General features: G+C 35.8%; 1 protein-coding gene across 8 annotated transcripts in view; it reads right to left on the bottom strand.

Moving 5' to 3' along the window:
* Positions 1–15,616, bottom strand: part of NUMB (NUMB endocytic adaptor protein) — a 189,381-nt gene that overhangs the window by 93,372 nt on the left and 80,393 nt on the right. For 7 of the 8 annotated variants that reach the window (XM_059373800.1, XM_059373807.1, XM_059373803.1 and 4 more), the window contains one exon: positions 10,302–10,386. The exons of the other annotated variant lie outside the window; for it this stretch is intronic. The gene's annotated coding sequence lies outside the window, so the exon portion shown is untranslated. The remainder of the gene's footprint in view (positions 1–10,301; positions 10,387–15,616) is intronic. 8 annotated transcript variants of the gene reach the window in all.

The raw sequence follows: 15,616 nt of genomic DNA, 5'->3' as shown, positions 1-15,616 counted from the left end.
TCACTAAAATTTAAAAGCTAAAAATTCCTTATTAAACCACCATTACCCTAAAGCATCAAGTATTTCATTTTTAAACTTTCTTTCTTTGATTTCTATTTCTTATGATGTGTAACATGCTTTCAAGTTATAAATACCATCTAGGATGAAGAAAAAATCCTTTTTAAAAAAAAATTAAAGATTTTATTTATTTGAGAGAGAGAGCACAAATTAAGAGAGTTAGTGAGTGAGAGAGAGAGAAAGAAAGCATGCATGAGCATGGGGGAGGGGTAGAGGGACAGGGAGAAACAGAATCCCCACCGAGCAGGAAGCCCAACATGGGGCTTAATCCGAGGACTCCAGGATCATGACCTGAGCCCAAGGCAGATGCTTAACCAAGTGAACCACCCAGTCACCCACAAAATCCTTTTATTTCATCAAGTAAATTAAAAAAAAAAAATGTAAGGAATCCTAGACTCCACTACTAGTTTTTAAATTTAAAAAAATTTAATTTAATTTAATTTAATTTAAAAAAATGTAAGGAATCCTAGACTCCATGACCAAATCATTCAGCAGTAGGTCATCTATTCAATCAATGAATCCTAAGAATTCTGGATTACATTAAATATTGGTCTAACCGGCCTAATTTGCCTAAAAGGAAACAATTTATAACCTATTAAGTTGCATCACTGGCTCAGTGTTCCACTTAAGTGCTGAGCCAAATGAACAGCAACGAAGTACAGCTTCGTCACCAACAGTAAAATAAAAATGCCCAAGACTAAACTTACAGGATTAATAAAATTCATTTAAAAGCTCTCTTTTGTGATAAAATTTAATTTAAAAACAGATTCATGGAAAGGCAGAAAGAACAAACAGCTGGGTTTTTTTTTTAAACCTACTTCCCAAAAGAGACATTTACTTAGTTCCTATATATACAAACATGTTGGTGAATTTGAAATTTGTTTATATTCCAGTTCAACTTTTTTTAGTAGGCTATTTTTATTTGGGTAACCTGAATTCCATATTGCCTTACTGCAAAAAACTGCTAACTATGGCATTTAAAAAGAAAAATTTTTAAAGCAGATTATTCTAATTTCTCAGTAGCCAAAACTAAAATCTGTTTTGCTTTATTAGCTGTCACACCAGAGGTTTAAAGCCAAAAATTAATCTTGGCTGTCCTAAAGATTGGTATTTGAGAAGGGAACACTGTCATAGTTTGAATGTCGAAACTCCCCAGTCACATACTCTCAAGCCCTGATTGCCATTTAGACCATGTGTTCTTGACCAGGGTATCAGGCACCCTACATGCTCTTCAGCTTTAGCAATGCCCTAAGATTATGTACAGATCTGAATGTGCATGTGTCTGTGCACTTTCTGGGGCCAGATTGTTTCACTTTCATCAGAATCCCAAAGGATAAGGTAACTACCCAAAATTTAAGAACAGTGGATTAAAACAGTATTTCGTATTTTTTTTTCCAGGTGTTCATCGCTTCTCGGCCTTTTGGCTATCTATCATCTGACTTTAATTCTCAGTTTCTGCCTTCCTCATTCTAATCTTCCCACTCATCTTGTCCACAAAATTCTTCCATTGGTTTTGATATATGAGTTCTTTATTCACTCTTGAAAGACAGTAAGGGAAAACTAGAGCTTCATAAAATGAGGAAAGAACCTGTCTACTTAAAACTGCAGTCAAAGGTGGTTTCAAAAACTGAACCTCTAATATTTAAAAAACATTTTTTAAAAAAGCTATTTCTTCTGGAGCACCTGGGTGGCTCATTCAGTAAGTGGCTGCCTTTGGCTCAGGTCATGATCCCAGGATGCTGGGATCAAGCCCCACAACAGGCTCCCTGCTCAGCGGGATGCCTGCCTCTCCCTCTCCCACTCTCCATTCTGTGTTCCTGCTCTGGCACGTTGTTCTCTCTTCCTGTCAAATAAATAAATAAAATCTTAAAAAAAAAAAAAAAAGCTACTCTTCTGAAAACTTTGTCTTTCAGTTAGTTATACAACTAATTTTATCTCTTAGTTGATCTCTTGCCTTTCAATTGAGAAAACAAGTGGTAAACTGAATTTGCAATTCAGCTACACTCACCTTTACCTTTTAAGGCATGTTAAGACCTAACATAAAAATACATACAACCAAAAAATAGTAATAATATCATCATCCCTAAAACCCCACAATACAAATACACATGACTGACTTCACGAAGATGGTGTCCTTTCAAGAATTAAAGCTTTACTTATAAAACAAAATGGTTTTCCTCTGATACAAAAAGGACTGATTTAGCAAGGAACATCCTGATGAAAAAGGGCAGAATTGCTGAGAATGCTATCCTACTTTTACACTGACTTCCCTCCTCTAAGCATCTGTTAAGTGTGGGATGAGAAAAAGGTGCTGGAATCTGGAGAGGCAGACTAGAATAAAAATATATTTGGTTCCAAGAATTTAAAAGAGAGAGACAGAAATGTCACTGGAAAAATTACAGAAGTAAGAAGGTTAAAAACAGCTCTGCTCCCCTTTAACTGACAAAAAACTTCACATAATATCTACACACATCATCTCTTCAATTCTTTAACCCTCTAGGATCTGACTGTTCCCTTTCCCTCACAATCCTCTCCCCTTATCCAAGACATTAACACAAGACTTGTAAAATATTATCTTAAATTGGTCTACTGCTCTTCATCTCCATCATCAGAACCATGGTTCAAAACAACTTTGCCTCTTTTTTTAAAATTTTATTTTATTTTATTTATTTGACAGAGAGAGGTCACAAGTAGGCAGAGAGGCAGGCAGAGAGAGGTGGGGGAAGCAGGCTTCCTGCTGAGCAGAGCGCCCGATGTAGGGCTCGATCCTAGGACCCCAAGAACATGACCCGAGCTGAAGGCAGACACTTAACTACTTAACTACTGAGCCACCATGGGCGCCCCAACAACTTTGCCTCTTACCTGACTAGTATAAGCCTCCTTCTGATCAACTGTGCACAAAGCAGCCTGTGTAATCTTCAAAAATGTAAAATTGATCATAGCATTGCATAGTGCCAAGGTTTTCTAATGTGTCTTCAAATTAAATCCAAACTCTCAGCATCTGAGAAGTCAGTATGGCAGAATAATTCACATTGTCCAAGAAAAAGTGGCTGGAACTGTACCTACTACACCCCAAATGCTGAGTAAATGTTAGCATATTAAGGTACCGTTCCTGCCTGCCTCTCTTACCTTGAGGTGACACTCTCCACAACTATGCGTCTTTTAGTTAAATAAAAGCTCTTCACTTTGGGCCTATTTCCGTGTCTGAAATGCTTTTCTCTCAGTGCTTTCAACAACTGCTGTCTTTCACTGGTATATATCAAGTCTCCTCTTCTTGTTGATGAAGGCTCCTTTCTTCCTCTTTCTAAATGCCACTCTTTGTTAGTTTGTATTGTACTATTCTTTTTATTTCCTTCACAGTGTCTATATTTTGTAATTTTTTTGTTTCATTGGTTAAACTCTCAAACATCACCAGATGAATAAGCACTGATCCAATGAATTCTCTTACTTAATGTAGGAATCATTGGCTTCTGTTCTTTCTATCCAAAATGTAGGTTTTTAATCCCTCTTACCAACAAGCTAAAAAAATTGATCACTAATATAAATATGTCACAGCCCATGCTCTGATTCATTATACATACACACTTCCCTTAATTGTTAATTAAATAAAACCCTGTGTCCAACAACATATTATGCTAGGTGCTGGAACAACAGGAACCAGAATGAGAAACTAAAGAGTATTTCCACTCTTAAGGTCTTTAAGATTTTTTACTTATTTATTTGAAAGAGAGAGCAGAGTGAGTAAGAACACGAGTCAGGTGGGAGAAGCAGAGGGAGATGTAAGAAGCAGGCTCCCCACTGAGCAAGGAGCCTGCTTTGGGACTCAATCCCAGGACCCTGGGGATCATGACCTAAGCCCAAGTCAGACACTTACCAGGCTGAGCCACCCAGGCACCCCCACCCTTAAGGTCTTGAATGATATAAGCATAGGATGGGAAAAACAAAAAGGGGAGCATTTCAAGGAGGGGATAGGGTAGGATGAAGAGTCATGATATACATGTAAAAATGTGTATTTCACCAAAAGTAAGATACTAGAGATTGCAGAATATGTTGTACTAAGAGAAAAATGCTGCCAAAATTATTAGTAATTGTTCCTTAATTGTGAAATATCACCAGTAATAAAATGCATACCAATATAAGAGATAGATCCAAGTTTCAGAGATATTAAAGTCTAAGGAAAAGAGGAAGAGGAGAAGGAGAAGAGGAGAAGGAAAAGAAGGGGGAGAAAAGGGAAGAGAAATGACCATTCAGTTATTAATGTAAAATCAGTCTTCCAAGAATCTCAGTAAGTCCCAGTGATATAGAATATTGGTTATTCACTAAAGTTTGTGATCAGGAAGGGAAGAAAAAGTCCCCCAAAAGTGTGTTCACAGAGCAACTCATACTTTCTTATTGTTTTCATTTGCCTTACATATTTTTGCCTTTCCCTTTATTTTTAGTTTTTCTAAATCATTTTGTACATCTCTTTTACACAGCACAGAGCAGAGTCTTGCTTTGTGATCCAAATGAAAATCCTGGGTTTTTTGAAAGGTGTGTTATATACAACAAAAAGAAATCTTTTAAAATCCATGTATTTCAAAACTCCTAATTGACTTGTGGATCACAGGTCATGACTTAAAAAAGCAAGTATAACTAAAAGTTATAATAGCAAAATAAAAACCTTAAATATATATAGTTAAAAATAATTAGGGGCGCCTGGGTTCGTTGAGTCAGATAAGTGTCTAACTCTTGATTTCAGCTCAGGTCACAATCTAAGGGTCATGGAATTGATCAGACTCTGCACTGAGCACGGAGCCTGCTTGGGATTTTCTCTCTCTCTCCCTCTTCCCTCACTCCCCCGCCTTTGTCCCTCCCCTCTAAAAAATAGTAATAACACCAAAAATATTCCACTTCAAACCTGATGAACCACTTATAAATGTATAGCTTTAAGGGCGCCTGGATGGTTCAGTGGGTTAAAGCCTCTGCCTTCAGCTCAGTTCATGATCTTAGGGTCCTGGAATCGACCCCCACATCAGGCTCTCTGCTCAGCAGGGACCCTGCTTCCCGCCCTGCTGTCTCTGCCTGCCTCTCTGCCTACCCATGATCTCTCTGTCAAATAAGTAAATTAAATCTTTTTAAAAAAATATATAACTTTAAATGCTTACATTAGAGGGGTGCCTGGGTGGCTCAGTTATTAGTGTGTCTGGCTCTTGGTTTCAGCTTAGGTCACAATCTCAGGTGATGGGATCAAGCCCTGCATCAGACTCCATGCTCCACATAGAGTCTGTTAGTACCTCCCCCCTACTCCTTCCACTGGCTTGCTCTCTCTCTCTCTCTCTCTAATGAATAAATAAAATCTTTTTTAAAAAATGCTTATGTTAGAAAAAAGCCTAATCATTGGTGAGTTAAGCATCTACCTGAAAGAATCAGAAAAAGAAAAGAGAAAACTCCAAGAAATCTGAATAAAATTCCACTTCCAATAACATTTTGGGCTAGATTATTTACCCAATTCTTTACTGAAAACAGTTAAAAGTGATGGATAAAATTTTATTTCAAAAAGCACTGAAGAGCTGACAAGATCATAAAGGAATTACCAGACCAAAATCTATGAGAAGGCAGAAACTCAAAGAGATAAGTGGCATAACAACATAGTTTTTATCTTGTATACATCTGCCTAACTCACCAAGTTAAGCTTTAATTTTTATAATCTCTTCAGAGAGAACAGAAACCAAAGAATAAGACCCACCCCAAATGGAAAATCTAACAAGAGACCCTTTCTCCATAAAGCTGGGACCACCCCTCCCCACCCAAAAGTTTCATACTCAGGAAAAGAGTGAATAGGGAAAGTAAACCCAGTCCACTCCTTCATTAACAAAGGACAAGGAAACTGGTCTTCCTGATGTAGAAGACAACAAAGGATTCCTAAGAGGCTGTAATGAAAAGAGGAACCACACACATATTTGCAATCCAAAGTCACCCCATTAGGGTGGTCCAAAACTTCAAAGGATAAATTCAGTCACCAAATTGCAGTAAGTACCTTGAGGTATTTGGGGGTAAAAACTAAAGGTACATCCTCTTGAAGCAATGTGTTTCCTTCTTGGACCTCAAAGAAGAACCACTAATATTTTTTCCAGGGAAAATAAGCAATTCACAGTAAAAGTCTCACACAGGATAAATAAAAAGAAATCTATACCTAGGCACAGCATATGAAACTTCAGAAAAACCAAAAAATAAAAGAGTTCAAAAACAGCAAGTTTTGTAAAAACAAAACAAAACAAAACTAAAGACACATTCACTTAAGTTAACAATTATTAGGGAGCTGATTTATCAATAGCAACAATGGAAACCAAGAGAGAGTGGAATTATCTCTTACAATAACTACAAAAATACGGCCAGCCCAAAATTTTATACCTCATGGAATATCTATCAAAAAAAGTGATAAAGAAAAAAAAAAAAGACATAGATTTCAGACAAAATAGCTGAGAGTTTACTACAGAAAATCTCAAAATCTCAAAAGTGTCTGATAAGAGAATTCTAAAGAAAAAAAAATCTCCAAAAAGAAAGAAGTGATCCAGATGGAAAAATCTGAAATCCCCGGAGGAATCAAGAGCACACAAAGTTGAAACTGAATCAAATTCAGAGGCTCATTGTCACCATTTTCCATCTTGTAGACTGAAGAGTAGAAAAGTCAGATGACAACAAGAGGAAAGGAAGACTTAAAGGAAAAAGAAAGAATGAATGTCCTGGTAGCACTATAAGCCCCTGGGTCCAGCTAGTCTCAAAGCCTACTGAAATCCTGTCCTTGGAAAATATGAGATATCCTAATGTTAGATTCTGCTTTTCACTTAAGAAGTGTGTAAAGGAGGGGCCCCTGAGTGGCTCAGTGGGTTAAAGCCTCTGCCTTCAGCTCAGGTCATGATCTCAGGGTCCTGGGATCAAGCCCCACATTGGGCTTTCTGCTCGGCGGGGAGCCTGCTTCTCTCTCTCTCTCTCTCTCTCTCTCTGCCTACTTGTGATCTCTGTTTGTCAAATACATAAATTAATAATCTTTAAAAAAAAAAGAAGTGTGTAAAGGAGAAAAGCGAAAAATTAATGAAAAAGAAAACACATAACAGAGAAAATCAGAGTCAAGCACTGGTTTTTGATAAAGCTAAGAAAATATATAGGGGTGCCTGGGTGGCTCAGTGGGTTAAGGCCTCTGCCTTCGGCTCAGGTCATGATCCCAGGGTCCTGGGATCGAGCCCCACGTCGGGCTCCCTGCTGAGCAGAGAGCATCATTGGTGAGTTAAGCATCTACCTGAAAGAATCAGAAAAAGAAAAGAGAAAACTCCAAGAAATCTGAATAAAATTCCACTTCCAATAACATTTTGGGCTAGATTATTTACCCAATTCTTTACTGAAAACAGTTAAAAGTGATGGATAAAATTTTATTTCAAAAAGCACTGAAGCCTGCTTCCTCCTCTCTCTCTGCCTGTCTCTCTGCCTACTTATGATCTCTCTCTGTCAAATAAATAAATAAAATCTTAAAAAAAAAAAAGAAAATATATAAACCCTCTAATAAGATTGATGAAGGAAAACAGAAGTCACAAAAAATATTAGGAATAAAAAGGAGAGAAATATAAGCAGAAATTTAAATGATAAGCATGAACAACTTTATGCCAAATATAGACAAAAATGGTGGATTCCTAAAAAAGAAAACTTTTTTTCTAAAAACTGCCCTAACTAGAAACAGAAATTTTAAGTAAAAACTATTTAGAAAACTGAATACATACCTCCTCAAAAACCACTAAGCCCACACACTCCCCTCAAAATACTAAGCCCAGACAGTTGAACAGAAGTTCAACCAAACTTATATAAACCCTTAGAGGAGGGAGGGGACAGAACGGAATAGTTTCCAACTCATTCTTTGAGGTGGTATAATCTGAATACCAAAATCAAACAAAGATAACATAAGAAATAAAATTATGGGCCAATATCATCCATGAACTTAGATACAAAAATCCTAAATGAAATACTAATAAACTAAATCTACTTGTATATGAAAAAACACCATCATATTAAGTTGGGTTCATTCCTGCAATGCAATGGTAATTCAACAATAGAAAAACCTATAAATGTCATTCACCACCTTAACAGAATAAGGAAGAACAACCATATGATCTTCTCACAAGTTTAGAAAAAGTGTCTGATAAAATTTATTACTTGTTCTTCACAAACAAAAGACATCTTAGCCAACTAGCAACAGAAATGTCTTTAACCCACAGAGTATCTATCAAAAATCTACACCAAACACTATTCTTATTAGTGAAACATAAGAAGCACTTGCTTCTAAAAATTAACTGCAATGTAAGAATGCCCACTATTAACACCTGTATTAAATATTGTACTGGAAGTCCTAATTAGCACAGTAAGGCAAAAAAAAAGAGGGAGGGAGGGAGGGAGAGAGAGAGAGAATATGTAACTACTAGAAAGAAAGACACAATCTTCACGCAAAGTATTTTAATAAAATAATTTGATAAGACAACTGAATATAGATCTGTATTATATACCAAAAAAGCTTACATCAGCAAATAGAAATGGAAAGGAAAAATATACTATTTGTAATAGTAACAAGAAATAAGGTATCTAATAATTCAAAGCGACATGAGAGAGATTTACCAAAAAAAAGAAATACTTTACTGAGAGATATTTTTAAATATTTAAATAACTAGAAAGTCATACCATGTTCAAGGATAGGAAGACTCAGTATCATGAAATAAAGAGAATTAAATGCATGTGTACATTTAAAGTTACAAAGATCTTTTTTAAAAAAAGTTACAGAGATCTTAGGCTCATGTACAAGGCAAGTCCCGTTTTATTTATTTATTTATTTATTAGGCATTTTATTATTTACTTGAGAGAGAGACACAGAGTGAGCACAAGCAGGGAAAGGGGCAGAGGGAGAGGGACAAATGGGCTCCCTGCTCATAGGGCTCAATCCCAGGACCCCGAGATCATGACCTGAGCCGAAGTCAGATGCTTAAGTGACTGAGCCACCCAGGTGCCCTGTAAGGCAAGTCCCATTTTAAAATTATAGCTTTGGAGTATTTACATAACTTGACTCAAATTACTACCATTTATGGGTATTTTTACAATTGGTATGAACTTCTTAGTCACTAATCACAGATATTTTAACTAAATTGTAGTAACAGTGGATATGGCACTTCAGAATTCTTATTGTCGGAATAAAGAAATATGAGTAAAGAGCATATGATCAGTACACTGCTGAGTTCTAGCTGAATGTGCTGTGGCCCCCTTGGTTCAAAGAACAATCAATGTGCACATTCAACACAATATAAGTTCTGATAACTATTCATGCAAGTGATGAAATGTTCCTAACATTTTACATAACACGTAAGGTTTTGGTTCTTGGCAATTATATGTGAACAGTGCTGAAGTATCTCCTTAAAAGCCACCTAAAAATGTAAACATTTATTCTGAATATAAGTTGCATCTATAAGAGGAAAACAGACAAAACACATTCATAATACAATGATCATACAGGGCTCAAAAGGTAACTACATGGACCTATTCATATTCCCTATACATAAAATACACTTCTACAAGTAAGGTCCATAAGCAGTTACCCAGTTTGCTCTACCATAGATCTGAAATTGATCAAATGTATGATTTTCCTTAGGTTTAACTTATTCAAATTTAATTTTGGTTTATGTCAATTTTGGGCTATCTTATATTGCTGCTTAAACTTTCCTTATTCAACTTTATAACAGAATTAGAAGTAATGATCATCTGTTTTACTAACTGCTAGGAGATGATAATACCAGTAGCTAACATTTATTGAATGCTTACTGCATGCCAGGCATTGTTATAAAGGCTCTTGTACATATTAAATAATATAATCTTCACAACAACTTTACCAGATGGATCATACTGCTTATGCCATTTTACAGTAGGAAAACTGAGGTACAGAAAAGGTTAAGTTACTTTCCCAATGTCACACAAGTAAGTGGAAAAGCTTAGGGATTCACACCCAGGAGTCTGTCTCCAGAGCCCAAACCCTCAATTACTAGGTTACACCTCTTTTCACAATATTTAAAAGATACATTAAATTATCATTGACAAATACTCACCATTAAAAAAATTATCAGTAACAGTTAAACAACAGTTAAGAAATATTAATAGCAGTACAACTTATCATAGGTTGATACTTAACAGGTATTTCAAAGTTTCATGGCTACAGTTAAGAGTTTTGAAGTTGGACAGACCTGGCTCTGAATCTTGGCTGTGCCCTTTACAAGCTGTGTGACTTTGGACAAGTTTCGTAACTTCACCAAGCCTCAGTTTCCTCATCTGTAAAATGAGAATAATAAACATCTCACAAAATTGTTGTTAGTAACATAATTACTGCTACATCACACTGACAGAGTAATTCCAAACACAGCACAGGTATATAAAATACAAAGTGGAGGTCCTCAATTTCCCCCAGAAAACAGGACTTTTATTCTAATGATATAAGAAAGAGGACCACTACAAGTCACTGTAGAAACTGTAAAATCCACACATTAATGTAGAATCACAATCTCCTCTAATTCATAACAAATAATTCCCCTAGATTCAAGTCAAATGCCTAAGAGGTAAAATACTGAATCTTTGAAATATAAAGTACTGTATACACACAAAGAAAGAGACAAACAGAACAGACATCATTGTTTGCTGACAACTCCCACAAATTCCATTCCACACATATCCTAACACTGGTAGTAAGTACACAAGGGGCCCAAAACATGAAGAGTTGTGTCAACAAGGAGTGATGCCTGGCAGTGGTAGAAAGGAATTTTTATAAGGAAAAAAAAAACGAGAGAAAGCAGGGTAGAACTATTGTTACCACCAAGGAATGACTACTCCATTTTAACTAGCATTTCACTGGTCAAACAGCTTAAATTGTTACTGTCACTGACTTTAGAATCTCAATTAAATAATTTTATAATTAATAAACACATTTCTATCAAAATCTGCATTTACCAATAAATTATCTATAACATTATCTATTTGTTATATGGTTAGGTGTTTATTTAAAGGGGCTTTTTTATAATACAATATAAAAACCTTTTTATCTTTTTATTTTTCATTATTTGCAATCTTGTTTGTTGCCATATTATTTACAATAGCCAAGATACAGAAGCAAGCTAAGTGTCCATCAACAGACAAATGGATAAGAAAGAGGTGGGATGTGTTTTTGTGTGTGTCTGTGTGTCTACATATGTAAACAGAATACTATTCAGCCATAAAAAAGGATGAGATTGTGCCATTTGAGACAACATGGATGGACTTAGAGGGTATTATACTAAGTGAAATAAGTCAGACTGAGAAAAAAATGCTATGTGATTTTACTTATGTGTAATCTAAAAATAAGTGAATAAACAAACAAAAACAGAATCAGATCTATAAATACAGAGAACAAAGTGATGGTTGCCAGAGAGGAGGAAGGTAGGGAGTTGAGCAAAATGGGTGAAGGGGAGTGGGAAATATAGGCTTTTGGATATTGAATGAATAAATCATGGGACTAAAAGGCACAGCATAAGGAATAGAGTCAATGGTAATATTATAGTGTTGTATGGTGACAGATGGTAGCTACACTTGTGAGCATAGCATAATGTGCTATACTGCACACCTAAAACTAATATAACATTGTGCAGTACCTATACCCAAATTTTTTTAAATCCCCAAAAGTATGAAAAAATACCTTTAAATAACCTTTATTTCAGGAATTTCTAGAACAAAGAAAAACTATAAGCAATGTATTTGAATATACCTCATTATTTTTAGAACCCTGATAAAAACTTTTTTTTAAAGGAATGATAGGAATATTTTACATAGACCCTATAGAATAATTTTGTTAGCAGCTCACTGATACTAATATCAAGGTGAGTTTTTATGAATGTCACCAATCTATTAAGAATTATACTAAGTATTAAAATAACTTATTACATAAAATTAAAATGAGTGTGTGTGTCATTGTAGCTCAGAGATTTAATAAAGAACTTCCATTCCCTAAAATATTCCCTTGTAAAAAAATAATTGCAAAAATGCCAAAAGACACATGTAAAGATTCTCATCATCACTAACCTCAAGAAATTCAAATCAAAATCACAATGAGAGATCACCTCACACCAGGGATCAGATGGCTAAAATCAACAACACAAGGTACAGCAGGTGTTGGGTGAGGATGTGGAGAAAAAGGAACCCTTGTGCACTGTTGATGGAACTGCAAACTGGTGTAGCCACTATGTAAAACAGTTACACAGGTTCCTCAAAAAGTTAAAAAAAGAACTACTCTATAATCCAGCAATTGCACTACTGGGTATTTACCCAAAGAACACAAAAACACCAATTCAAAGAAATAAAGACACTCTTATGTTTAGAGCTGCATTATTTACAATAGCCAAGAAATGGAAGCAGCCCAAGTGCCCATTGACTGATGAACAAAGAAAGATGTGGTACATATATATACAGTGGACTATTACTCAGCCATAAAAAAAAAAAGAAATCTTGCCATTTGCAACAACACGGATAGAGCTAGACAGTATAATGCTAAGTAAAATATAAGTCAGTCAGAGAAAGACAAATACTATATGATTCTACTCATATGTGGAATTTAAGAAACAAATGAGCAAAGTGGTAAAAGAAAAGACACACACACACACAAACAAGACTTCTTGTGATTACCACCAAGTGATGTATGGAACTGCTGAATCACTAAATTGTACATATCAAACTAACATTACATTGTGTGTTAACTAACTGGAATTTAAATAAAAACTTTCAAAATATAAACAAAAAAATTATAAAAAATGGTCTTCAAATTTTCTGTCTTTTTTAATTTATTTATTTGACAGAGAGAGAGAGACATGGCAAGAGATGAAACACAAGCAGGGGAGCAACAGAGGGAGAGGGGAAAACAGACTTCCCGCTGAGCAGGGAGCCCTGTTGTTGGGCTCAATCCCAGGACCCTGGGATCATGACCTGAGCTGAAGGCAGATGCTTAACAACTGAACCACCAAGGCACCCCTGGGTCTTCAAATTTTCTTAATAAATTTATTAAAGTGTTTGTCTGGAACATGCCAGTCTGATTTTTTAAAAGATTTTATTTATTTATTTGACAGAGACACAGCGAGAGAGGGAATACAAGCAGGGGGAGTGGGAGAGGGAAAAAGCAGACTTCCCAATGAGCAGGCAGCCCAAAGTGGGGCTCAATCCTAGGACCCTGGGATCATGACCTGAGCCAAAAGTAGACACTTAACAAGACTGAGCTACCCAGGTACCCCTGGCAATCTGATTTTTACAAAGCATGGTTTTTAAAGAAAACTTATTAGTTATACAGGAAATATTTAGGAAGTCCTTTAAAAACCTTCTGTACACATGTCAAAGGAAATGAATACAGGACAGTGAGGTGCTCAATGAAGTTACTTGGTCATGACAGAACTCCAAACAAAAATTCAGGTCCTTCTGCTCTGTATCTTAACAGTTCGTAGTTTCTTGACTTAATCAGCATTTCCTTCACTACTTTACTTTTATAAGTGATGAGAATAATTTTTGTACTTTTTAAAAATTCTATAAATAACTAGGAGTGCCTGGGTGGCTCAGTCGTTAAGCGTCTGCTGCCGGCTCAGGTCATGATCTCAGAATCCTGGGAGCAAGCCCCACTTCGGGCTCCCTGTTCAGTGGGTAATCTGCTTTTCCCTCTTCCACTCCCCCCTGCTTGCATTCCCTCTCTCCCTCTGTCAAATAAAATCTTTTTTAAAAAATTCTATAAATAACTAGTAAAATCAAGTTGTTCAAAGATGACTATAACTTGGGAATTTTTAGGTGACTTTTTATCTTTATATAACTTCCAAATACTATCAATTATTTACATTTTACCCCATGTCCTTTGCCATTCTCTCTCTCACACCTTCTTCCCTGAACCATGTCTGAGTTGCAGACATTGTACCATTTTAGCACTCCATGTTTCCATGTATCTTTCTAGCAAGACAGATAAATAACCACAGTAGAGCTAACCAAATCAGTATTGTATCAATGTTAAAATTTCTGTTACATAACGAGAGTCCATATTCAAATGCCACTGACTGATTTTATGTCCTTTAAAGCTGTTGATTTCCCCAGTCCAGAATCTAATTCAGGATCATGCATTGCATTTAGCGGTAATGTCTCCTTAAGAATCCTATCATAAGGGACGCCTGGGTGGTTCAGTGGGTTAAAGCCTCTGCCTTTGGCTCAGGTTATGATTCCAGGGTTCTGGGATCAATCGGGATCTCTGCTCAGAGGGGAGCCTGCTTGCTCTTCTCTCTCTCTCTGACTGCCTCTCTGCCTACTTGTTATCTCTGTCAAATAAATAAATAAAATCTTAAAAAAAAAAAAACACAAACGAATCCTATCATAAGGAACAGTTCTTCAGTCTATGCCTTTTAAGACTAAGATTTTTAAAGAACACAGATCAACTATTTTGTAGAGCATCCTTCAACTTACGTTTGATGATCTCTCATTTTTAAATTCAAGTTACGCATTTTTTACAGGAATGTCACAAAGTAACATAGTCCTTCGCACACCTATCAAAAGCTACAAGAGGTTAGTGTGCTCTATTATTAGTGATGCTAACTTTGATTAATTGGTTAAAGGTATCCCGACAAATTTTTCCACTGTAAAGTTACTGTTTTCTCTTTGTAATAAGGTACTATTTTGTAAATTATCGAGGCTATGTAAATATCATACTCCTCATCAAACTTCCACCCAATAGTTTGGTACCTGCAAATTATTCTTGTGTGAAAGTATTATTTAAATCATTCTGAAGTGGTCATTTTCTAATTCCAAGAGTTCTACATTTATTTGCAATTTTAAGGAAGAACTTTCCCTTCTCCCCCATTAAGTTATTTACTCAATCTTAGAATAGATAGAAAAAAAGTAAAGAAAGAAAGAACATAGTTTTTAAATTGTCAATTTATACCATCACAAAAAACCTGCCTACAAACTAGGGTTATTTGTTTATAGTTCTTTTTATCTTGAGTCTGAAAATATATAGTATGCCCCAAAGTTACCTGGGTTATCTTCAGTGTGGTTGCATTATTCATTTGAAACACAGGTTCATTTGTTTACTGTTTAGATTTTAGATTTTATCTTCATCTTTATTGTATTTTCCACTTTTAAGTATCTACAACATCAGCATGATAATGTTCTCTGATGTTCTAAACTGATGGTATATACACTGCTACCAGCCATTCTCTCTCAACCAGAGCTTGTAATAATAGAGCTCCATAGTTTGGGAAGTATATTTCCCATAAAAATGAGCCCTTCTGTGGTCAGCTCCAGGTATCCATCATCACCCATTATTGTTTCTAGATATTGAAAGAAAGATAAAATAAAGTGGGTGAACCCTCTCCAGCAATCTTACACAGATCATTACCTGTAAAATAGTTTTCAATCTGTGATACTTACAGAAATTCCACAGAGTGGAAGAGGACAGAAGCCAATGGACAGAACTCTAAATCCCTGTCCTGGCTTCACTTAGAGCTGCTGTGCTTGTACT

Source organism: Mustela nigripes, chromosome 13, assembly GCF_022355385.1.
Source record: "Mustela nigripes isolate SB6536 chromosome 13, MUSNIG.SB6536, whole genome shotgun sequence".
Classification (NCBI taxonomy): domain Eukaryota; kingdom Metazoa; phylum Chordata; class Mammalia; order Carnivora; family Mustelidae; genus Mustela; species Mustela nigripes.
This window is presented reverse-complemented; position numbering and strand designations above follow the sequence as displayed.